The sequence below is a fragment of the Zosterops lateralis genome (genome assembly GCF_965231275.1).
Source record: "Zosterops lateralis genome assembly, chromosome: 1".
Taxonomy (NCBI): Eukaryota; Metazoa; Chordata; class Aves; order Passeriformes; family Zosteropidae; genus Zosterops; species Zosterops lateralis.
Genome location: NC_139762.1, coordinates 37,739,070 through 37,765,854, shown reverse-complemented (window position 1 = coordinate 37,765,854; position 26,785 = coordinate 37,739,070). Strand labels below are relative to the sequence as shown.

At 41.6% G+C, this 26,785-nt stretch overlaps 1 protein-coding gene across 4 annotated transcripts in view; it reads left to right on the top strand.

Moving 5' to 3' along the window:
- The first annotated feature begins 23,483 nt into the window (after positions 1 to 23,483).
- SATB1 (SATB homeobox 1) overlaps positions 23,484 to 26,785 on the top strand; it is a 92,382-nt gene continuing 89,080 nt past the window's right edge. For 2 of the 4 annotated variants that reach the window (XM_083871589.1, XM_083871585.1), the window contains exon 1: positions 23,484 to 23,677. The gene's annotated coding sequence lies outside the window, so the exon portion shown is untranslated. Of the gene's footprint in view, positions 23,682 to 26,785 lie in introns of all 4 variants that reach the window. The other 2 variants (XM_083871588.1, XM_083871590.1) reach the window with 2 other exon arrangements.

Below are 26,785 nucleotides of genomic sequence, written 5' to 3'. Positions count from 1 at the left end.
TTATTTCATCCTGATACAAAGAGGGAAATTTCTGAATTTTTGGCAGGATAGTAAAACCACCCAGCTACAGTCTCAAGGCATGCACCCTCTCTTCATGGGAGGTGAGCAATCACACGCCACGCTGTTCCCTCAGGTACTGGCCCAGCTCCACTGGCTGATAAAGAGGGATAATAGGTCTACAGCCCCACCTCCTTCCTTTGCCTTTTTGACATCCTGCTCCCCAAATCTGAGTGACAACAAAGGCTACCGTAGTTCTTGGGCTGCCTAGGACACCCACAAGGCAGCCTGTCAGGTCCTGCATGGATGCCAAGGCTCAGCTGGGAGCAGATCCTCCACAACACAAACAGCTTTGGAGGCTCAAAAGCACTTATTCCTTCCTTTTCCAGCCACTGGCAGCATCACCCTGGGCTACCTGAATTACTCCAGGGTCCAAAATTTACCTTTCTACCCTGCCATTCCGCTCCTGCATCCCATGTCTCCTACTGGCCAGACCTCACCCGTTAGCGGGGCAGGAAGCGGGGTGAAATTGCCAGTCATTGAGAAGGCTCACATAAAGCAGAAAGATAATGACGGCTCCAGCCAGCGCTGGCAACCGCGGCACAAACTTCCCCGCACAGCGCTGCCAACGCAGCTCGCTCCTGACTGCGACACACCTGCTTGCTGAGAGATGCGCTGCCCGTGCCAGGGCTGCCCACCGCTCCCGAACAATGCGCACGGCCGGGGGGAGCCAAACCACCTCCTTCGCTCCGCTTTTAACTGCAAAGAGACAAATTCAGGCCTAGAGCTCTCAGTCCTGATGTACTAACACATCCTTTGCGTCCTTAGCACCTGTATGTGTGCCGTACACCAAGCCAGGAAGTCACACTTTTCTGTCTGCCGAATCCTCTGCGTGATTTACAGAACATCACTGAGCACGTTTAAGAGAATTCAGTGCTGAAAAATGATTTTCTGTGAATCTTTTATTGATCCACAGTGTACCAAATCATATCTGCAGTGGAAAAAGAAAACTCCAAACAAAAATAATAGAACAATCATTGCTTGAAAATTCTGATTGCCTATAAATTATAAGTCTATTCAGCTCTGTGACAATTTTTGTTTTCATTTATGAAACCATTCTTGTTATTAACTTTCAGTCTTGTTTACTGAGGGAAGTAGGAATACACCAAGCAGGCAAATCATTTTAAACCACGTCTTGAAAACCCAGGGTTATGGCACACGGGACACCTTTATTACCACTGTTTTAGAGCACATGATAAGTTTAAAATGGGGCCCTATTTCAAACAGCAGGGGTTGGTTGGGACAAGGCAACTTACCATGACCGCAGTTTCTAATGTAAAAGTGTCAATGTGCTCGGTATATTCATAATGTGTTTATTCTCATTACAGTTTTCAATTTGTCAGTGTTTTACTGGCATGCAACCACAGAGCACAGACAGCTATTGCTGGTTAACCTTGTTATTGCAGACAAGTTACAAGTCCTGACAAGAGTCTGATAACTGTGCCTACTTATTTTAAGCCATGCATGAGGAAAGGGTAGGAGGTTCAAAGTAAGTTATGCTTTCCTGTGTGAGTCCCCATATGATCACTCAAAGTTACTGTAAATATAAAAGCAGAAGTGCCTGATTGCCATTTTGTCATTATGACATTAGACAAGAAGGTAATCAAAAGACAGAATCCAACATGAGGCTGAAGTTACAAAAGCGTAAATCCTCTAAAGCAAATGTATGGATTAAGTCACCTGTGCAGGTCTTTGCAGGATGGAGGACTCATTCACTTGCATATAATCTGTCCTGGAATTCTATATCCCAGAAGCAACAGTGACCAAACAGGTAAAGAGTGGAAATTACTATTTCTTATGGAAAAAAAAATGCTTTTCTCCTCCTCCTCACTTTCCTCTTGACATATTTACTGTCAAGAGTATATTTATATTCATCTGTCTCAGCACCTTGTTGAATCCTGATGTAGACTTTATAGACTTGCTGGGTCAGAATAATCTCTTTTCCTATTAATTTAACAAAACCAAAGCAACTTGTAAAAAAGCCCATAATCTAGCTCTGGTCTTTGACTGAGGCCACGTATCATTGCTGGAATGTAAATATGATCTTACTAGTTGACCAAATGCTCCACAGCAGTTAAATAATAAAGATATAGTTGTGGAGGAAAAAAGAAAAAAAAAGTTTAGGTAATTCCTGGGTTCAGTTTCACAGATCATGGTAAACCAGATAGCCCTCTTACAGATTCCCAAAAAGAGACATGTAAATAAAATCTTTTTAATATTCAGAGACACTGGCTATGTGCTGTTCTTTAAAAGTGAGGATTGTGGATGTGCAGCCCTACAATTAAGGACTCATTTTCTGCTTACATTTTGTCATCTAAATTAAGAAGCCACCAAGGACTGCAAGGGAAAAAAAAAAAAAAAAAAATAAGAAAAGGAAAAAAGTCATCAATCTCTTACAAGCATCTGCCAGTGGCCATTTGCACATAACTTCTGATTGTTGTCCTGCTGTGGAAAGAAGTGGTGCTGTCCTGTGTATACCTTTGGTTTCAGCAGAACTTCCTTATCATTAAGGTCTATTAGAGTTCATTAGTGTCCTACAACATGAGCAGCCAACATATGGGGGATAAAGCAGAGAGAGCCAGGATTCTGCTCCCAAACAGCATCTGATGCCACTTGGAAATCCTGCTTCTTCAGCCTAGGAACACACTGCCTCTGGAAAAGCAGTATCTTACACATACAACATTCTTTCAATGAAGGCAAATTTTACGAGAAAATTAAAAATAAAAAAGCTAAACTCAGAGATCTGTGAAGCTGCTGTAAAATTAAAATTAAGAAAACCCTTTTCTCATTCATCTTTTAATGTTCCTTCAAATTAGATGGAGAGGAGAGATAAGTTACTTGCTTCACCCTCACCCTTCTCCACCCTATCATTTAACCACAGAAAAGACTGATTTATAACAACAGTAACTTCTGTACTATCAGACATCTACAAGTTTTTCAGTCTGCAATTTTACCTCACATGGATAGATACTGCAGACTTAACACGCTTCAAAAAGTTAGAACTATTTAATGAACTACAACTAATGTGACTACACTTCTGAGGACATGCAGTTCTCTCAAATGTGTTTCCAAGTGAAATAATGCTTCTGAGATTTATTATAACACATATATATTTTTTTTTCCTGAAAATTCAGGGCTCAACTAGTTGGAAAGCTGATAGTGGTATGTACAGACTTCTCCTTGTTAGCTCTGGACTGGACCATTTTCAAGATAGATGGCTTTAAGTAGAATTGTGCTTAAATTATCCTTAAGTATTTGAAAACTGGTTATTTTCCTTTTTGAAATCTGTTTTGATCCAAGCTTGGTTTAAAGAAAAAACCAAGATAGACCAAATGCAAAACTGTCCATCTCCGCATTTTTTTTGTTTGTTTTGCAGCCCTACAAATGATTTGCATTAGGATACTCCAACCCAGAGTATCTTCCCACATAATTTCACAGAGCTCCAAGATGGAACACCTATTCTTCTGATAAAATGTTTGTTTAGAGAAACCTCCCAAACTCTTCAGTGGCAGTTTTGCCACCTTGGCAAATATTTATAAATGAGTCACAAGCCTCTGAACAAAACCTTTTGATTGGAAGCCTGACTGAAGCACTTAGTACCCATATTCATATTTCACTTGCTGACCTTGTATCTGCACTTTTATGGGAAAATCAAATGCTTTTCATTATTACATTCAATTTCTGTCTTATATTTCAAGCCACATCTAAATTCTACTCTTTGAGGTTCATGAGGCTATGCTTCTTTATGAATCATACAGTTGTCAGCACCATGGATCTTGGGTAAAGTTAACACACCTGATGAAGCTAAACCACAGGGGACTTTTTTTGGGGTCTGTGAGATTGAAATGGTACATTTCAATCAATCCTGTTTATATCCAGAGCAAAAAGAAACTTATTTTTATAGTCTTACATACCTCAGTATCAGGAGGTAAAACATCAAGAATAATAAGGAATAAAGGGGAGTCACAGACATTCCACCAAAACAAATATACTTTTTTGTATGTGAGATCCCATGCCAGGCTTAATCCCATTTTTAGCTCTGTGGCTGACAATCAATCCATAGGGACTGTGGTGTCTCCACACAGCTATGCTACATAAGTAGCCCATGTAACTCTCATTGGGCCAGTAGATTCACATGGCAACACACTGTTTTGGAAAAACATCAGATTTAAATTAAGATTGTTTGTTTGGGGGTTTTTTTGGGGGTTTGTTTTTTTTTTTGGTGGGGGGGGGGGGAAGGGGTTGTTTGTTTGGTTTTTGTTTGTTTGTTTTTGTTTTTGTTTTGTTGTTTTTTTTTTTTAAACTAAGTGCCAAGGAGAACTTAAGAATGATATGAACTGTGTGAGGCTCATCAGCAAGGGATGGATTTCTGGCCACCATTTCTGTCCAGTTGTTCACAACTTTGAAAAGCCAGGTCGTGTTTTCTTAGCTGCTTTCATCTCGGGATCAAAATATAATTCAGACCAATGAGGTTCTCTGAAATTAAAGAAAAAAAAAAAAAAAGGAATATAGTCTCAGTTGCAATCCTCATATTGATCTTCATGAGACCAAGATCATTCCATCTACAGCAACCACAACCCTGTTGATGCAATTGGAGACCTAGAGATGTCAAGCTGATCACTTTGCATGTCTCTGTAAAAGAATGTTGGGGACATGAATCCCAATAGAAGTTGCAATTGGAAAATGAGCCTCCTACAGAAATGCAGGGAATGTGCTGGAAGGAAAAGACCTTTCTTTCAGGCATGCCAAGTAAAACCGTAGCAGGTATTCTCCTGCAGGTCTCTGCACTACCTGGACCTTTTAGGTGTTGGAATTATATATTTCCTGATCTATAGCAGAAAAAAACAAAACAAGCTTTAAAACAAAGAAAGGCATTTATTCCTTCTTTTCCCCCCAATGCTTTAGACTTGGAAAGATGTGACAAAGAAACCCTGAAGTTGAGGGCAAGCAAGACAAGGGAATTAATGGCTAAATAATTAACATTCTTACTATTACAGTCACAGCAGCTGATGGACTGAGGGCAGGCTGCTCATAGAAAGGTGAGGTATATAGGACACGATGGAGAAGGGTTTGAGTAATGAAAGTGATACAGAGTGGAAAAGAGAGCTATATTTCCATCAGTGTGCAACCTGCTGACATGGTTTTAAACAGCGCTGCTCTTACTTAAAATGTGTTAAAACATGGTAATTATTCTGAATTGTAGTGTAGCTCATTTTTCTAGTGCTAATGATCAGGATTGCAGGAGGAAAAACTATGAAGACCATAAACTAAGTGCAGGCCAATACGGGAATACCTCCATGTTTGTGGACAAACTGACCCATTTATTGCAATGGCATTAACTGGGACATTTCGCATGGTGTTTGAAAGGGCAACAAGATTATCCTCAGCAATATCTCAGTTAAGAAATTGTGCAGGAACAGGTTGATTATCAGAAACAGCACAAATATTTTATTTTCCTGCCTGAAAATAGTTGAAAGCAATAGGAACAAGTATCTGGTGCCAAAAAAATACAAATATTATCACTCCAGCATGGGATTCATGAGCCAGCTCTCAAATTTGAGTCCAAACATTACTGACAATTCTTTAAAAAAAGTTCAGTAACATGTTTTTAAAAAATTCAAATGTTTCTGCAATTACTGTTTTCATCCAGATCACAAAGAAGAAGTATCAGAACATGAAGGGAAAGGTCTGGCAGTCCTGCTGAGCAAGATGAAAATACAAGAAGAGCTAGAAGACTCACAAAAACAAACAACCCCTCCCAACAGCTTTTTTGGTGGGTCTTTTTTTTCTTTTTCCCATTTCTCCAAACAAGAAATTAGGAGAAGTGTTTGTATATTGAGGATAATATCCCTACATTGTTTCAAGTATTTTTCTCAATACTGATTATTTATTAGAATATTATTTATTCATGCTTGCCAAGCGTATCCTCTCAAACTGACTGAAATCAAAGGGGCATTCAGGCAAATTCCCCTGTTTCACCCCATTTTCTGGGACAGCTGTAGGGAGCTGTGAGAGAGAGGACGAGCCAGTCCCTGGTGGTGCCTACATCTGCTGGATGGCTGCAGAGGCAAGCAAGGGTCCCAGCAGGGGACAAACATCTCCTGATACAGGAACCACAGAGATCCACATCCCAAATGTGCATGTTACTGAGCCCTGGACAACCTGGGGTGGACAGACAGCAGCTTGTCACCATTGTCCGCAGAGAGGAGGGACAGAGGGAGATGCCTGAGCAGTTCCTGGGGTGAGATCTGAGAGGAGCAGGGACTGGGGCTCTGAGGCAAACTCAGGCACAGGTGTCCACCAGCAGAGTGCCCGAGGGAGGGTCACCTCGCCAGCATGGGTCCAGATGGCATTGCACATGGCTCTCCTCTTGCCTGAGCCGTGTCTACTGAGGCAGCACCTAAGGTCACGGCAAGCCTTGGCAGAGACCTTGCAGACCTCCCTCTCCCCCAACAGTTGCTTGAATTTGGAAGGCCAGTGGGTTTGCAAATGACAAGCTGCTCTCCCCCAAGCTGGGGAGAGCTACCTGGTGACCTTCCAGAAGACAGTGCCTATCAGCCTTTGCCCTGGCATGAGTGACTTGCCTGCTCCAGGAAAAATAAAGAAAAAGCAAAGCAAAACACAGTAGTGCTCCTCCACCTATCCTAAAATTACAGGTAGAGGATCAGTCATTCCTTACCTAGAAGACCACTGCAGCATTATTTGGCTTGTGATAGGCACCCAGAGCAGCTGAGAATATTGGATCTGGGCTCAGAGGTAGCAGCTCTCATCGGCCAGATACTGTGCACCAGGCATGGAGTTAACACTGGTGCTTGTCAAGGGGCCTTGGATGGTAGATATGGTGCCTGATCAACTGACTTTGATGCTCCCAGCAGAAATAGCATTATCTGCTCTAGGCTGGAACATTGTGTTCTTCCTCCCTGCCTTCTCCAACCCCATGAGTGGCCACTGCAGCGAGTGTGCATATTGGTGGGACCTTCACGTGGGATCAAGTGTTAGGATGGCTTTAGCAAGGATACCACAGTGACTATGGGAGTGGGAACATGTCCAGTGGTATGTCACATAGTGTGTGCCCCAGGGATGACATTGAAACAGTCCAGGACACTGCAAGGGTACCTCTCTCATGATGAAATGATAGCAGTCAGAGGAGATGATCCTCTCTGGGTCACCAATAGTTAAAGATACCTTGAGATTGACGTATAGTGACAGGATAACCAAACTTCTGCCCAGAACCACAAACTCTGGGAGTCTTGTGCCTTTTACATAGTTTTTATGACTTTTTTTACAAGTTCAAAGAGCATGAAAATATGACCTAAATAAAATGAATACAGCTACAACTATACTACTACACATAGCTCAAGCTGAAACAAGAGTACTATGCCGGATGGTGCTGTGCACTTCAGTGAAGTATTAATATAATAGGAGGTGTACCAGCTTAGCTTATGGAACTCTCATTCTCATCCTTGAGTTTAATTTGTTGTTGAGGCACATGCCACAGGTTGAGCATTTCAGCTCATTTAAGGAGTTATGACCCAGCACCATACCATGGCTACTGTATTCCAAAAGACTGAACATCGCTGTTAATCACAGCTTCCCAGCAGATCCAGAGAGGGAATACCATAAAATTGTTTAGTAAACAGTGCATCTCCTTTGAATAAAGTTGAAAGCCCAATTTGAAATATTTGAAAGTAATTTTTAAAGAAAAAAGAAAAGGCATAAATTCTTATTACACGTTTCCACAAAATCCTTTTCTGCTGCTATTACAGTGTACCTTCCTGGGATAAATGTGTGGTTTAGAGCATTTACATTACAATGTATAATTTTTAACACTCACTCACTTGATGCTGTAACACATGCAGAGACACATCTTTTTCTCCTCAGTCTTCTTTTGGATATGATTTCTTAAGGCTTGTCTACTTGGGGAAAGTTAAGCAGCGTAGCAATTCGAGGATAACTACTCTGTGATAGCTCCCTGTGGACACTTCATTGCAATAAAAAAAAAGACTTTATTTGGGAATAATTACCATGCATTGTGACTAGTGGAATAATTATTCTAAAATAAAAACCAGCCTAATTCCAAAATAAAGTATATACACCCATGCAGGAGGTTTTGTCTGTTTGCTTGGAGTTTGGGTTTTTTACTACAGAATATGAATTCTGTACAAGAATAGCTAGAACACTTCCTTTTCCCCATAGAATAGCTATGTTAGTCCATTTTTCCTTACAGATAAGGTTATGATATTGAGTTAAATAAAACATATGTCACTTGGATTCTTGTTAGTTTGAAATGTAGTTTTTCTCAGTCCAAAATATTTGTGTTGGCAGCCAGTAATAGGCTGATGTGCCTTTCCTTGACAAGGATTTTCCATTTCTTGGTAGCAGGGGTACTTGTCCTCCCCAGCATTTCTTTAGGTAGGAAATCTGTAACTGGAAGCCAAAGTGTTACAAATTTAATTTTGTGGGATCATGCTGGAAATTATCTTCTTTTTTGTATATCTCTAGCAAAAAGAACAATTGTGTCTGGCCCATAAATCCAGAAGAATCATACTGTGATTGGCAAACTCTTATCTAATAGTATTTTGTCTCTCTTTTCTCCCTGAATGCAACTGGCTATTTATTTTAAGCAGTTAGGTAATAGAAAAAGATTTGAGAAGGCCTTGATGCTTTGCCTGTTAAGCAAGGCTGAAATAGCTCTCCACCTGGCCAAGACACCGGCCAACCACAGGCATCTCTCCTGGTCTTGTAGCACCAATCCTTCTCCAAGTTCACTCAGGCATTTCCTACCTCCTGTATTTATGACCTCTCCTGCCTTTGTATTTTAACTGGTTCTACTCTCGGGCTGTGGGTGGAGAGAAATGTGCAAAACCACCTGCCCATGATGATGTGTTTCGATTCAGCTTCAGGAAAAAAGGTTTATTCAGTAATTAAAAGCTCTTTTTTGTCTTTGGATGTGCCTAAGCATTTCTAGCAAAGTGTAAGACATGCAAACAAATCTATTCCTTATCCGTCTCCCTGGCCTGCCTTTCCTTTATAAAAACATCCTGTAATTTTGGTGGAAGGTGATCCTCAGGGTTCTTAGTTTCATAATATGGCCTTTCATTTCCTTTCTTTCCCTTTAGCATTTTTAAGAAGATCTGGCAGGAAGGGCTGTTTCAGATACAGAATGTGTTCACGATACTAATAGTGTTTTAATGCACAAGCCATTGGAGATATTTAAAGCATCCCATCAACCATAAGGAGTTAAACTCAACTGTCTTCAATATGAATCAGCTTTATGTGCAGATGAATTGCCAGGCAAAGAGCAAACTGCAAATGTTGCTCCTGATTCTGTGTACACCAGCATTTTTGGTAATTTTTAAACATTCTATATTATCTTTTAAACAACAGATGGTGTTAATAAAATTATAAACCACACCCCATAAAATACCAAACAGCAATAGCATTTTCCATGGAAATAATACAAGGTATAATATTTCTGCATTTATGAAAAGCTGAGCCTGAAAAACATTCAGGTTGAAAAAGATAAGACCCAAAATATTCCTTTTCATTTCTTGTTAATGCAGCTTCAGCATTTTAATTAGTATCAATTACTGCGAATGGAGTTTTTGATGTGTTTTAACTTGTTCAAAAGTTTCAAAAAAGAAAGTTTTTATTTGTTTGGTATTAGTCTCACTGCAAGTTCAGATGTGCAATGAGTAAAAAAAAAAGGATCTACTTTAAGAAATGGAGTTTGCTTTTAATCACTTAAACTGAAAGAGATGGATGACATGTTAAGTTTTCTGTGAGCTCTGAGTATTAAATTACTTAATAAAAGAAAAGTAAAATTTGGCAATGCTCAGTAAGTAATCAGAAAATAATGAAAACACTCTTAAATAGGTGACAAGTCAAAGCTCTATCTACAGGCCCAATTAATATTCCAGGATATCTCACATTAACTTTGATCGAAGCAAGAGCTTTTGTTACTTCCACAGATGGAAAAAATGCAGACTAGTTAACATAGAGATCTTTATTCTTCTGACATTTTCCAACAGTTAATAAACTAAACACTGGCTTTCTCCTTCAGACTCAACTTGCGGTCTGAATATCACTCCAGAACACTACAGTAGCTTCTCAGCTACAGTATGGATATGGTGACATATGGACAAAACAAGTGTCTTCTATACATGGTGGCAGGAGAATGCCACCAAGCCTGTCATCACTTGGGTCATTCAGCACTTCCTCTGTCTATTTTGAGTCCAGCCTGCTGCTGTATCACACTATGCTGAAGGGAGAATCTGTTTCTTCTCTCCTCCATCTAGCTTTCTGATATTCACAAGGCAGTTCTCTTTCCCCCAGAAGCCCAGCAGTCAGGACAGTTTAGCTACTGATCTGAAAGAAATGAAAGCAGAGAGTGTTAGAGAGCTGGGCAAGGAGTCTGGTAGTGAGGATGTGAGTGTGGCTAGACTGCAGCACAACGAAGTGTGAACCCAGTCAGACTCTGCACTTAATTATGGAAAGTAGTGATTATGCAGGATGAAAGTCTCGTCTCAGCCAACTGCTGCCAGGTCTACCTGTCTTAAGGTGTTCCAGCAAGGTGTGTGGCTAAATCCTTGTAGCTCCACCCTCCTTTTGCAGTCTCCTGTGGCATGTGTGCATCTTCATTTTATAGTCTTCAGGGCTAGTCCTCTGAGTGCAGTTTGTATGACTCAAGAGACTCACGCTGGCATTACTGAGATCAGAATCTAGCCATTTGTATGTCTGAGCACATATTCTCCTTGAAACAAGTTTGTGGTAGTGTATTCAGGAATGTTTCGCACTCAGGTTCAGATCTGGTTCCAGCTGGAGTTCCCTTGTAATGTTCCAAATCTCATTAAGTTAATGAGAGTTTTTTTCTAGCAATTCCAATGGGATTCCCTGTTTCTGTGCCCACATCCTCAGCTCAGCCATGCACTGGGGAAGCTGGGGTGAGTATTGGGAACAAGAGGTCACACCCCATCCTGGCTGCTCCCTAGGTCACAGCAGGACACTGAGAAGGGAGGTAAAGCAGACAAGTAGCCACACCTGCCTGCTTCCCTCATGCCTTCCCTTTCCCTGCTCCCCAGTTTTTTCTGTTTATTGGTATGGTCAGAGACTTGAATTTAGGAATAGAGGGGTAGGACATTTGCACGAGCAGAAATAAAATTAAACATGAATTCTGTGGGGGCTGCACACTGACATTACAGTGATGGGCAATGGTGTGACCCCCACCTACAGGTCAAGTTCAATCATTTAACACATGCTTTTTTCCTTTCCAACTCTGTTATCAATTTGCCCTGTCACACCTGGCTGCCTTGTTGACCATCCCAAAATAAAAGAGACCACAGATAGAAGAGCTTGCCCTCAGATGAACTGGGATGGCTGGAAACCTTGCACAGCAGGTGACAAAGCTGACATTTTCATGGAAAGAAGACTGTAGCAATCAGGACAGTCAAACCAGTACCTTTAATGAGAACTAGATTCACCCACACAAACAAGTTGAATGGGCTCAGAGATACCTATCTTCTCATATCCAAATCATATACTTCCTATTAGCACTACAATTATTATACAGACTCACTAAGAGAAGACAATCTTCCTAAATATTTATTTAGTGTTGATAGAATTGCTTACAAAACCTCTCTCTCATTCTGAGAATCCCTTACAAGACTCCCTTGTTCCCAAGTTCATTATTGCTACTTATATTATTACTGTAAATCTTTCTAATGCCTCAAATGCTTGGCTCAGAAGAACATTTTTATAATGAGGGTGGGGTGATGCAAAACTTTTCCTTTCCTAATTCATTGCTAAATTGTATTTGCAAGTTCAAATGCCAGAGTGATGAAATCACAATATTATTCATTGGATTTTGTTTGATTATTTGGTAGTGTTGTAGGGAACGTATCTATAAAACAACATGAAAAGCAAAGCAACAGAGCTGTAGGGGTTTTCCGGAATTTCTCTTCCGCACACATCAATTTTACTGGATGACTGTCCTGAAAGATTTATGCTTTGTGTTTTGAGGGCCAGGTTTTAAATGGCTTCACAGAATAAAAATATTAAAATTTAAATGCAACTTTAAAAATGTGTGTTGGACCTTTGGGCCTTCTGAAGAGGTCAAGTTCAAGACACTTATAAAAAGACCATTCCCAGAGAGACTGCATGGGAAAGCCTATTAACATTACTGCTTTCCCTTTATTTCCCCTTTGATCATAAAATAAGGTTATGGGTGGCAAAAGCTGTAATGGTGGGAAGATCCCAAATAGGATAGTATGATTTAATCTACTGAATATAAAAAACCCCAAATTACCAACAACAATATGGTGGGTTACCAAGCAAGAGTATGACTACAAAATATATTACTAAGCAAAAACAAAAACAATAGCAACAACAAAAATGGAGGAGGAAAGCCCTCTAAAACTCCACACTAGGAACAAGGTTTGCTTTTTTGTTTGCTTTTTTTTTTTAAGGAAAAACAGAATTTTCATTCTATTCTTCTTTAATTAAGTCTTATTTTGTCCATATGACAAAGAACATAACTACTATTTAAAGTGTTCCTAAATATTGACTAAAAGTAAACAAGCTCTGCATCTGGCTTAGAAAATATCAAAGGAAAATTCTCTGTTTAGGCTAGGGACATGACTTGAAATCTCCATATTCCACACAGGGATATCTTTTTCCTACCTCTGCAGGTCTAAGAGTGATAGTGAGGGGTTTAGGGGAAGACAGAGAGAATCTACAAGTCTACATGAGCAGTTCTGAACTCATTTTCATCCTAACAAACTGGCTTGGACTGTTATATGTATATTAAAAGCTGGGGGCTTTTTCTCAATTTTAATGTTTGAGGTAAAATGTAGAAAATAACTCTATGAACTTTATAAATTCTGCAATTGCTGCTAAGGCCATTTTTTACTATGTGGGTATCAAAAGGTCTCTAGTACAAAATAGACTTAAGCTCATTGATTTTAAATAGTCCCATCTAAATAAAAGCAAAATTTGCCTCTGAACACCTCTAGCAGAAAACTCTGCTACTGTCATGAATATCTTAAATGTAATCTTTTTTCTTTTAATTAACATTCTAAAGAGAAGAGGAAGTTGGAAATCCAGATAAATCTGTTATGAGTCAATTAAGAAGCTGGGATTAGCATATGCAATCAAGATGGGTGCAGCAAGATTTCATGGAAGAGTTCATGAGGAAGCAACTAGCATGTATCATTTGCATGGGCAGCCTCCTTGGTTTGTGTTCTGCTCAACCTCAGTATTGTTGACTTGACTCACTGCATGAATATTGCCAAGCAGTAGCAAACCACGATTTCATTTTCCTGCTTGCACAGATGCAACTTACCTTGACATGCGGTTTTAAAGGAGACAAATCATATGAACTATGACCAACTGTAGTGGTACTTTTCTTCTTTCTGTAGATGTTCTTTTTAATAAAATTTCTTCCTAAACCTCAGTTGTTTGAATATCATCAGCAGATATTGTAGACTATCTTACCCTTTCCTTGAGCTGATAAATGATATTGAATACTCCCCTAGGAATTAAGTGGGACACTTCAGACATAGGCCACCTCAGCAATGGAAGCCTTTAACAGGGTGTGATTGATTAGCAGATGAAAAGGAATTGATGAACTCACACAAGTTACTATCAGTCAAGCATTTATATTCTAAAGCCAATGTCCAGTCTACAAGAGAATGCAGCACTTTATTTTCTTTTGGTTTTTCTCTTTTTTTTCTTTTGTGTTTTTTTTGTAGCAAAGTAAAAAATACATGACATTTATGGTGCAGAGCTTGAAACCTTTTACATTTTTAGCTGATTATTCTAGAATTTGGTCATTGTGGAGCATCTATCTGTCATGCATTACCTTTTCTACAAATAAACTGAAAGCATGAGTATCCTAGGACAAAAAGCAAATGTTTTCCTCGGTTCACCTTTCACAGAAAGATTTCAAGCCATGTAAAATGTGATACTCGACAGTAATAAAAAGAATTAAGTATATATGTGTGATCTCAATTGTTTTGTAAAAAGCTGTCCATAACACTGTAGAACAATACAAATTTAGCACAGCTGCTGAAAGACACTCACTACTGAACTCATTTTCAACATATGGTGTGATTTTTGCTTAGATCTACAGATTGAGGGAGTTTGAGATGAAAACTAAACAATCGTTCATAAATCTCAAGCCTCGGTTACCATGGTTCACAGGAAGCCATACACCTAATGCCAGTTAAGAAAACTATTTGTTTAGCAATGACTACAACACGATTATAGAACATGAAATAAGAAAAACTGAATTTCAGCCACCTGAAGCAGTGTTAGAAGATCATGGCTCCTTTTGCTGATTCCACATTCAGTACTTTTGATAGGCTTTGCATAAAACTGCTTTCCCTCATATCAACCAAGACTTATGTTGATACCGGCATAACACAAGATTTTATCCCTTCATATTCAACAAAGAAAATTATACTACATCACAAATGTAGTTTCCAAATTTGAAGTTTTTGAAAGAATATACAATACTGAGTGGTTTGTGGGGTTTTTTAAGCATGCTGCACAATGAAAGATGGCAAGGCCCTGACAGTGAAGTGAAGACTGACCACTATAATCACAGCAAACATAAGCCTTTGTTCTAGGACAGAAACTTCAAAGTATTAAAAGAAACACATCTACTGGGTCTTCTTTTGTCTTACTGACTCATCACAGTCAACCTAAAAAGGAGTAAGGAACCCTGCAATTCAGAAATGCTCTACATGAACTACATTTTTAGAGGGTGTAAATACATTAGAATATATCAATGTATATGAACAAATTAGGGTAAAAAGGTGTGTTCCAGAGGCTTCTGAATGTGTGCACACTATTAAAATCTGTCTGAGATCTGTTTGGCGAAAGCAACAATTATATTTCTTATTAAAGAATATGCAATTACAGCCCTCTTAGCACTTCCTGCTTCCTTCAACAATGAAGACCTGTCTGCACTGCAGATTATAAAGTCCTCCACTGTTTCACTGGGTCACCAGACTAAACAGGCCAAGCCACTTTCACGGCAATTTATTCCATATTTTCTCTTTTGGGCCAACTTCTTTTATAATAAAACTGGGCCTAGCTGGAGATTTACAGGACTGTCACCGCAGGAGAGTTAGCCCCTGTAAAATGGCATAGAATGCTGTTTAAATTTAAACACCAAAAACTTTTGTCAGGTCCCTAGTATATTTGATCTCATATCAATTATCTTCAAATTCTTCATCAGACATTGAAAAATATGATCTTCAGACTTCTCACGCTTCCACAAAAGTTGCCACGGCCATAGAGCTGGTGCAAATGCTTTATATAGTAAACTATTATTTTAGTTCACAGTATTTGTCTGTCATCAGAAAAACCAGAAAGTCTACAGTTCAGATTTCTCAGGATCATAAATGGTTTGATTAAACTGCAGATGTTAATTAAAACCCAAATCTGTATCTTCATGCATAGCCAGAATAACCAGCTTGTTAGCTAGGGAAAGCCCAAGATATTTAGAATATTCCATATTGTAGGATGTAGATCATAAGTGGAAGGGTTCCAGGACAGCTTTGCAACCTACTCTTCAGTTGTATCAAGCAGGTTGGGGGAAGGAAACACAGATGGGGCAGACTGTCTGAACTGTGCCCATACATCCTATATGTGGCAAAAGCAGTCAGTTATGCCATGGCAGAGGAAATCCATGCAATGGACTGCTGTCAAGTAGTTACCTTTTTTTGGAGGAATACATTGTCCCTTGATTTTGAAAGTTTTCAAATAGGCAAAATGAAATTATTTTTAAAGAAGAAATAAGCATCTTTAAATATTATTACACTTTTCCTAGAAAAGGCCAAAATTTCAGTGTATTTCCATTTTAATTTAGATAAATTCCATAATAATTCCAATTCTAACCTTGCATCCCACAGGACTCAAAACAAATATGAGTGTCTAGCCATGTTAGCCATTAGAGCTTCTAATGGGAAACACTTACAGTGAGAATTTTCATTATAAGTAATATGCACTCCAACAGTTTCCTGTGCTGTCCTCTGTGATGCAAAATAAAAATGGACCAGAAACTGTACCGAGAGAACACTTCCCAGCAGATACCAAGTATCGCTGTTAATATGAAATAAACTGTTATGAATAATTAGATACTGATTTATATAGTTTATGGCCTAATCCTATAAAGGACCCTGGTGCTCCAACACTGAATTTTTTGTCCCATGATTCCCTACCAGGTATCCAGAATCATGTTTTGAAAGCATGACTTTCCTGCGGCGTACCAGGACACCTGGGTGGCCTGGAAAACAGCCAGCACAGTGTGTCTTGACCTCAACATAAAGACAACTGCAGTTAACCAGGGGAAAAATGAGGTTTGTCCCAAATCTACAATCCTGCCTCCTTCTAAAGCCAAGGCTCTACCTGAGGGTTACCTCTAAAGACAGGGTTCTACCCAGGGCTGTCTGAGAGATGCCTCCATCCACTCAATATCTACACCCTCGTTCTTTTTATGAAAATAGGTTCCTGTGATCTTTCCTTCAAAACTTATGTTTTATTAAAACATAGCTGGAGGAGAAGCTGGCTTCCCATCTCCCTCTATATAACAGCTCTGTGATTAGAGCACTAATGCAATCATGGGATTCATCTCTGCTGCCCTGAAAGGCCCCAATTTACAACTCCTCTCACCCCAGGGAGGACTCTGACCACCAGGCTGATGGTTATTCTAGAAGAGGCAGTCTCGACCCTTCTGCTGAAACAGTGCCCTTGAGCACAAACGAATTCAAGATTCCTTAGATCATAATCTTATGTTTAGTTTATTCCCAGGGCTGAGGCACACACTGAGTTTTCTTGGGATTATTTTTGTCTTCACAATGCTAAATTGTTGTGAAATACATACAACATCCCCCCCTCCACCCCCCCCCCAAAAAAAACAAAAAAAACCAAAACAAAACAAAAACAAAAACAAAAACAAAACAAAACAAAACAAAAAACCACAAAAAACAAAAAACAAAAAAAAAAATAAAACAAACAAAAAAAAAAAAAAAAAAACAAAAACAAAAACAAAAACAACAACCAAAAAAAAAAAAAAAAAAAAAAAAAAAAAACAAAAAAAAAAAAAAAAAAACACCACATTCCTGGGAATAAGTCCCATTATTACCACAGTGACCCTGCTGCATTTTGTCAAGAGTGCAGTCATGTCAGGGAGTTTGGGCACACTTCACAAGTCACCAGGGGGCCAAGCTGACCAAGACACTCAAGCAGAATATTGCAGGTCTAGAGGACTTGAGTGGGCATGAACAGTCCTGAATGGCCACTTAGGAGTCCCAGGTGGGAAAGGAACTAACTCTAAGGCAAACCTAGTGCTTTGGGGTTTAGGCAACTTCTTAGAAGAGGTTTTGTGAATCACAGATGTTTGTTCACATGTTTAAATTCCACCCAATTCCCACATTTCAACCCATCCAGATCCTCTTATTGACTGAAACACAAGTATTGACAGAGACATCTTTGTGCTCACCAAAATAATTTTTTATTTAGGAAAAAACAGCAGCAGTCACTGAAGATCAACATTGAAAGCATTGAGTGGTTACCTTCACAGCATAATGCCTGTCATAGCTCATCTGACAGACTGATTATTCAAAGTCTGGTGCACCTATGGTTGGGAATCATATTGCCAGGCTTAGGGCTTGACACTAAAACTGCCGTCTGTCCATAGGAAGAATTATGCTAAATCCTGTTTTCACCTCACAATATTCCTGAGGTGAAAATAGAATTTTGCAGAAGTAAAATGTTTATTTTGACATTGTGACTGATGTCTTCTACTCTGTGACAAGAAATATTCATAAAAGGCCTCACTAACCAGGTGCTGTAAACTCCCGACCAAAGACATGTTTCTCTGAAACCTCCTTATTCTGGGTACATTCTGTTTAGGCCTTTCCAAGATCTCTACATTTCTAGAAACCAAGTGTACTTTTATCACTAAACAGCACAGTAGTGAGGCATTTATATAATCACCTATAGCAGGAAAAGCTTTTTCACTTGGACTTACCAAGAATACAAGAAAAAAATTTGTCCTGTTTCTTCTGGGTTTGTAAACCTGTTTACTAAGATGTAGTGGCACACCTTGTAACTCCTAGTTAACTATTCAAAATTGCAACATGACTACAAGTTAAATATAATTTGTGAAATATATGCCATATTTGATAAAAAATGCATGTAGTCAGAATCATATGATGATTTAATTTGCATAGATGTAAAACCGGAATTTATTATACACAACCTATATTCATAAAAGTAGACAGTCACCTGGTTTCTCTTCACTGGTTTAATCTGGCAGTCCCTCACTAGAGGCAACAGAAGTTTTAAAAGCAGCCAAGACAAACCAGACAGCAAGTGGAAGGAGAAAAGAACAGACAATGTGCAGGAAAAGTTGTTCACACAAATATTAATATATCTCCTTCAATCCTTTTAAAAAACAATACTTTTAGACTGGTGGAAGAAGGAGATGGCAGCCAGGCAAAACAGAAGTGAGTCTGAACATCACTGATGCACCTGCAAAAGGTTGATCTTCTTTTCCAAAAGGCAAAGTTTTATGAGGAAATCTACAGGATGCACTTTACTTTTTTAGTTAATCCAAAGATCTCCTGTAACAGAGATGTGCAGCAGAAAGTAGTTGCCATCTTGGAGAGAGGCCAAATGGACTGAGGTACTGTGTAGAACAAGGGCCTGGAAACATGGGCCTTCACTGTATGATTGGAGAGAACTTAAGCCAGTCTGGAGACAGATGGATATGTTATTATTGACATGATGCCCACTTCAGTATACAAATTTTCAGAACAGGCATTCAAGTAGCAAGGTGATATAGGCCTGAGCTCGAGAGGTTGGGGTCTAGCCAATGAAGAGTAGAATAACCAAGAGACTGCAGAAATGCACTCAGGATACATTCAGAAAAAGACATCTGACTATCTTCCACTGAGCCACTAGTAAAATGAAACATCAGAAAAGGTGGTGGTACAGCTGACAATGGCCACTTGCATTTAAAATATGCACAGAAAGCTACTTCAGCATGGTTGTATCTGTTACCATTTTCATCTACAACAGGCTACATTTATAACTGGTTGGAACACAGTTACTCAAACCAAGTCTTAACATTTCATCAAGCTGCTGAGACATCCATGTGTAGACCATGCCAATATGCAGGTTTCTTTGCTATGCTTCACAAATAATAACATATAAATAGTTTTCAAAACGTAGGCTGGAGTTTTTGTATGTTAAGATGGAAAAAAGACCCAAATGTTATTTTCAGTTTCTGATGCGCTCAGCTTAAGCAAACCATGATGAAAGCAAGCAATTAAAAAGAATGCTAGGTGGCATGTAGTGGTTTTCACTGATATAGCACTATCCACACACTAAAAGCTGGAAATAAACCATACTTGATAATGTATCTATTACTTGAGAACGACACAAGTATCTGAGCACTACTGAGAGTTCTGCTGCTCATCTGTAATTTCAGGCAGAATATGGCCTCTGTCAACCATGGGTCAACATAACTCTCAAGCAGGCACATGTCCCTGCAGTGTTTCTTCTTGATAATGAACATTTCATTTCAAGCCCCAGGTAATATCAGATACAGGAAAAAAAAAAAACCCACATGTGTATGTACTCGGTTCCTGGATACATGTGGATGCTTTTAACCCCACTCTACTCCTCACTGAACTTCACTTTCCAGCCCTCTGTACTCATGTCTAAACATAAAGGTATTTACATGTCTGAAAGGAACTGGAAAGCAACTGTGATGTTTCCCAGAGGATTTTAAAGCTCTTCTCACACAAAAGAAACACATCATTATGTCACAGTAGCACTTCAATAAGGGGCACCTCAGGAAGGGCCTCTGACATGGTTATGATTAGCAGATTTATCACTTTCACTACTTCACTTGTAAAAGAAAGACTGGAACAGAAATATTTTCAGTCAGTATTATCCTTCCCTGGAATCAGTTATGTCTGTAGGCCTTATAGAATGTGCCATCAATAAGATGGTCTTTGGATAAATGTACTTTTATGCACAGTTGGAAGTACCTAAAACTGATGGGCCTTTGAAATCATGTATCTGTTGTTCCTTGGCAGGTTCTAAATCCACAAATTCATGAGTGGCTTATTGTGATTCATATGCCACTTTCATTTTTGGCAGGTAATGCTAATGGTATTGGAGAATGACTATTTGAATGAGATCTGCACCCACTTCCCTCAAATCAGGACTCTAAAAATGCTCAGAAAGTAGCTGTCAGCATAAATAAAAAAAAATAAGTTTAAAAGAATGTGAATACTTATGCTGTATAGAGTTTTAACTGCACAATTCCAGGCATCTGGGATGAGCAGGATGAACAGGACTTTCCTATAGTTCCTGTAGAAGGCTGGGCAAGCAAACATCTAGGGTGGGACACTGAGGAAGAGGAAATATCTACGTGTCAGTAACAGGAAAGTTACCTTGTACACCTGATTTTTAGGCATGCCATCTGTGCTCACTCATACCATATAGCTTTGATGACATGCCACAGCTAAAGGGCAGGCAATATATGCTTTGCTTCAGTGACATGAATGACACAACTTGGTAAAACTCACTGCTTAATGATATAAGACATGACTCTCAAACACGGTATATGGTTGTCCCATATGTTTTTCAGTGTTTAGACACATACTAGGTATTTTGATAGTGAAAGCACTAAAGGAGCATTATGGTGAAAACCAATGCACACTAGGTAAGAAAGAACACCTTATCTATACTAATGCCGGACTTCCCATCATACTGTGTTGGTTTGTAACAATACCATAACATTCAGCTAATATTGTTTACAGTCGCCTAATAACAAGCAATTCTGCTCCCATTACTGCTCACAGTCTGATATTAAATATTGGTTTCCAAAGTAAACTCCCTGATGTAGTTGAAAAGTATTGACACACTTTTATTTTTAAAGCTGGATAAACCTTATCTTTTAAAAACAAAATGTGACCTTAAAAAAAAGTGTGTGTATTTTGACTATATACAGAGTTGATGAAAAATAAGGTTAATGCTACATTTCTATTTAAAAGAAGGATTTTCCATAGTGCACTTGAGGATCTTTAGGAAGGAGTTTGGTCTAAATTCAGTTCCAGTTCTGGATCTGGTCTTAAATCCATGTGTACCCTCAGGCAAATGTGTTAATTTTCCTGTTTCAGTTTCCCTGCCTTTAAAGTGGGGATAACGTGACTAACCCAAATAGCTTAGCTGCAATTTGTAGCAATGAGTAACTTGATTATTAGATTTCTGAGACATGAAACATGATTATTATTAGGGCTTACTGACCAGCCAGTCAGAAATGTGATACAAATAAAGGATATTGTCTTTGACAATAGAAGGATGTAGGTTAGTCAGTCAGTCAGTCAGTCAGAATAGCTTTGCAAGGAGGCAACTCTAGGGAGTGGAGAGTTGGACCTATAAAAGTGAGAATGTCCCCTTTGTACTGATTTCCTATTTATTACCCCATGGTATCAAAAGACCATAAAAAGCTAAGTCTCTCTGAGAAATGAATAAGTCCAAAGCACTACAACAAATCAGTTGCAGGCAAATAAATTTTTATCTGTGTAAGTGAGCTCAATGTTATTTTCTAGTGGAAATGTCAGAATTGATTAAAGACCTAGCATTTCTATTTTAAATGAGAGAGTAGGGGATGATACATTTTAAACGAAGAAAAAGTCAGAGGACTGATAACATGGAGATAAAGGGGTGAATTAATTTCTGGTGTAGTTGCAGTAATTTGGTACTCAACATATTGAGTCCAAATTTGCATCACTGTACCTCGTATAAATAGTAGTGCCTTTTAATAACTGTGACAAAAATACTCTCCCCACTGGCAAGGTCAGTATTATTAATTGCTATTCCTATTATTAACCTTTGGGCTTGTGTATCCTCCATGGATTAATGATTATTCAATAACTGAGCTACAAGGTTAACTTACTAATAGCAATTAATAGAAGGACATACTGCTGGCTAACTAGGAAAAGCAATGACATGCCAACTTCTTGGCCTTGGTCTTGTTTTATGCAAAGGTGACAACAGGAGTTCTACCTGTCATTTTCCAGAGCTGAAACAGAAAATCTGCCACAAAGTTGAGACAAATACAAAACAGAGACTGGGCTGCCATCCGGGGTCCCCTCTTTCATCGGTCTCCTAGGGAATAAGAAACAGCCTCAGCTTCCAGGGAAACCTGCGCTCGCTCATTGCCAGGGTCATTCCCCAGGAACTCCACTTCCAAATCCTGCATCAGCAAAGAGGGGAAAGAAGGTCTTAAAAAAAAAAAAAAAAAAAAAAAAAAAAAAAAAAAGGCGAGAAAAGTACTTCCCCTAGGAGAAGTTTCAGGAATAAAGGCAATTCTCGAAGAGCATTACGGAGGAGCACGTGGTGCCCGGTGAAACACCAGGCAAAAGCAGCAGTGATGCGCGGCGGGACTCGGCCCCGCTCCCGGCCCGACGGGGCAGGGGAGATGCGGGCGGGCAGAGGCCTCCGGGGGCTGCCTGTCCGCACCGGGTATCCCCGGCCCGCGGAGGCCGCCAGCGCCGCATCGGGGCTTCTCTCCTGTCACCTCAAATCGCGGGTGGCCGTGGGGCGCTGCCTGCCCAAAGGGGCTGCCGCCGGGGCTCCGAGAGTAGCGGCGGGGGGCGGCCAAAGGGCGCGGGGACAGCTGCGGAAATAAAGGAACGAGGGAAGGATGGAGAGAAGGAGGAAGAGGGGGGCGGGGGCGCGGTGCCCGGGGAAGGCAATGCGGGGACGGTGGAAGGTTTGGACCCGAGTTGCGGGGGGAAGGGGGGCCCGGCAGGCACGGACACAGGCACAGCACCGTCCCCCGGCACTTCCACCGAGTCAGCCCCAGCGCCCCGCGGGGCCGGGAGCCGCCGGAGGGAAGGAGCCGCCGCGCACACACACACACACACACACAGAGACACAGACACGCCACCGCCGCGCTCCAGCCGCCGCTCGGTTCTCCCCCTCCCACCGCCGCCGCGCGGGCAGCAGGCAGCGGGCGCGGAGCCGGGCGGGCGGGCAGGGCTCCCAGCCCTCGGACCGGCCTCCAGCGGCCGCGCTGCCCCGACGGCACCGCCGCCCCCTCCCCGGGGCAGCGCGCACCTCCCCGCCCGGAGGGGCCGTGCGAGGCAGCGGGCGGGGGAGCGGGCACACGCACACACACACACGCTCACACACATATACACACGCACACACACGCAGGCACACCCGCACGGACACACGCAGGCAGAGGCAGGGCTGCCCCACGCCGGTACCTTGCTGCCCTGGTGTTTTCCGTCCGGGCTCCTCCTTGCTGAGGCAGCTCGGGAGCGGAGCCGAGCGGGCGGGTGCGTGTGCGTGTGTGTGTGTGCGTGCGTGCCTGCGTGTGCCTCTGTGTGTGTGTGTGTGTGTGTGTGTGTGCCAGAGCGACCGAGCCACAGAGACTCTCCCCCCTCCCCCTCCTCCTCCTCGCTCTCCTTCCTTTAAACGCCCACTCCTGATGGGTGAAAAGACAACTTGAACTTCAGTGCAATTAACTTCGCCGGCGCCTCGGAAGCCGGAGGTGTCGCCGGCCTCGCCCGCCGCGCTCCCATGAGTGAGTCGGTCCCGCTCCTTCGGCGTCTCTCCTCGGGGCCGTGGGGGACGGGGGGGGACAGAGCGGTGCCGGGGGCACCCGCCGCGGATTTACCGAGGCCGTGCGGGCCCGGGAGGCGGGCGGGCGGGAGGCGCGGGGCGGGTGGCTGCGCTCGGCGCTGCCGCTGCCGGAACCTCCCGGCCGGCCGGGCTCGCACCTGCCGCCGCCGCCGGTGCCGGCCCCGCTCCGCTCCCGTGCCCGCTGCGCCTCACCCGCCGCCGGCACGGGGGGGAGAGGGGGGAGGTGGAGGCAGAGGCAGAGGGAAAAAGCCCCAGAAGTTTGGCAAAGTTCTCAGGCAGCCCCGCGCGGCTCCCGGCAGCGGCGGGCGCGGGGCGGCGGCGCCCCCGACGGCGCGGGGCGAAGCGGCGGGGCCGGGGGTCGCGGCCGGGGGGGGGTCGCGGGGTGGCGCTTCCGCGGGCGCGGGGGCTGCGCGGGGGCCCGGCCGGGGGCCCGCCCGTGGCGGTGGGTGGCACGGCCCCCCCGCCCGCCCGCGGCGCGACCCGGCGCTGCCGCTGTCACGGGGAGCGGTGCCAGGAACTCGGCCGTGTGCTCCAGGATTTTAGTTTTGATTTTTCCGCTCGGTCTCCGAACCCGCCACCCGAGGTTTTGCTAAATCCTCGCCCCTTTGTCGCCGTGGCCGCCGGCTGCCGGGGGGAGCGCTCCTGGCAGGCACCTGCCCGACCCGGAGTTTCCCTCTGCCAGGCTCCAGCTTTTTCTGGCTGCGGGAGAAACTTCGCTACAATCTAAGTTTTCTGAAACACATTGCACTCCTGAGCTGAAAGGAGTTTAAACTGAGGAAAGCTCTCCGCTGGTTTTAGTCCGTGCGAATGAACGCAGCGCTTCTGCGAAAATAATTCACAAATTCAGATGCAGAGACTTCCAGGACGTGTGATCTGGAGGTGCCCTTTCATTCTGGTCTGCGCTGCTTGGGGGGGAGTCAGCAGCAGCCCCTTATTTCTACTTTATATTATTTTGGTACAGTGCATTCATATATTTGTCTGCTGTAGTCTGCTGGCAAACATTAGCATTCAAGCTTACATTTTTGACAAATGTGCAGACAGGAATAGCATGAATAGGCATCTTAAATATTAACAACCTAAGCATCTGTTGTGAAACAAATTTAATATATTTACTCTGTTTTTCTCACATTGTTAGGAAAGGTTACAATAAGTGTAAAATTTCAGCTGCAGTTAGCACAAGGAATGCTTGGATATTTCACTATCTCTTCAAGCATTTAACACAATCACCAGATAGAAATGTGTCAAATCAGGCGCACTATTCAAAAACAACTTGAAACTGTAAGTGTAGAGTGTATAGACACGAATATAGCATGTTCTCTGCAATTTCTATCTTCTAATTACTCTTCAGCACTATTCGTAGAATTTGAGAATGCTCTTTCTAGTCCCATACTCATATATGCTCTTTAATATGTTTATACATACGCACACTCCATTTCTAATTCGCTTTCTGTTTGAGATTGTTATTGGCATTACCTTGCTTTTCAAGTCGAAGCAATGGTTTTGCAAGGAAATGTGAAATAACATAGAGTAGGTAAAGAAATGAGCAGGCAGAAAATGCAACGTTTTCATATATAAGCATGCGTCGGAACAGATAGTGCACACACATAATAAGGCAACAGAAGAGAAATTAAAATCCTTGGCTAGTATGCTGTGTATGCCCACTCTTCAGTACAGCTAGTGGAAAAGAAACAACTGACTCCAAGGAATTCCTCTGTCCCTGTAATAAAACTGTTCAGAGTAGAACAAGAGCACAGAAGAGCGAAGCCTCCAAAAAGGCTGTAGAGTTATTTCAGGAATCAGTGCATTCCTTCCCTTTTTCCCACAAGTTCAAGTATGTAATAAATAACTCCTTTGTATGCAAAATAGTTTACTGGAACAAAAAATATTTAAATGAAATGCTTTTTGTGCATGAATTTTGAAAAACTGGCCATTTCCTTTTTTATATTCTTTGTTCTCGATACTTTAAATAGCAAAGTAACTCTCGCAGTTTCCCCTCTCATGCTATTTTAGCGGCTCGTGTGAATCCTAATCTGCTGCTCTGCTCCCAAGAAAGCAGTGTGAAGCAGTGTCGATCTGCACCTCACTGATGGGACACAGTGCTGGGGCAGTATCAGAAGCAGAGAGAGGCTGCCACGCCAGCCCCAGCCTGTACACGAGCAGGGCACCTCTTTGGTTTGCAGCGTAGGCCCAGCAGGTCAGCGGATGAGAACACCTGCCCTCTGTGGCTGCACTTCCCAGCCCTGCATGCAGCCCTCTGCCAGCATCCCACAGGCACCAACCACCACGCTCAGCCCTGCTGGGGACGTGGACACATCCATTCCTGCAGCACTAAATCCTCTTTAGAGAGGTTTCTCCCACATTACAGGTTTGGGATAGAGAGGGGTTTGCATGTGTGCAACTGCCATTTAGAAGATAATCAGTCTGGTGAAGTCTGGTTTTCTTAAAAAAAAAAGACCAACAAAAACCCCCACCAAATCTTTTAAATGTATCAACTATTTGATCTTTCAAAGTATTGTCACCTTTTTAATGTCACCTATTTTTTAAATCTGAGTATTGTCAGACGGATTCGAAGTAATTCCTTAGGTTTCCAGGTGTATTTCAAAAAATAATTAAGGAGATTACTTTATTAATAAAATGGTTTGTATTATATAGAAAAAATACATTAAAGTAGATTTCTGAAAACTGGAGGAAATACGACTTCTGAGATGTTTTAGTCATATTTCTAGGAACTATGGTATTTTAACATAGACTCTAGTGAAGCATTTTATTGCCTTCTTGCATATAACTGCCATTGCTCTCTCTAGATATATTTAATATATATCCAGTGAAGCCACAAACTTTCCTTCTACAACAGTTTAAACACATCTGGAACATTTTACTTTCTTATAATTTATGTTAATAGATGTAGAGTGTATATACAATCTTCTCAGACATCATTGCTTTTTCCAAAGGGGAATTTTTTTACTTTCAGTCAGGGAATATATTTATAAGAACAAAATAACTCAAAGTATAGGCAATTCTATATATCATTTTATTTTCTGTTATATTA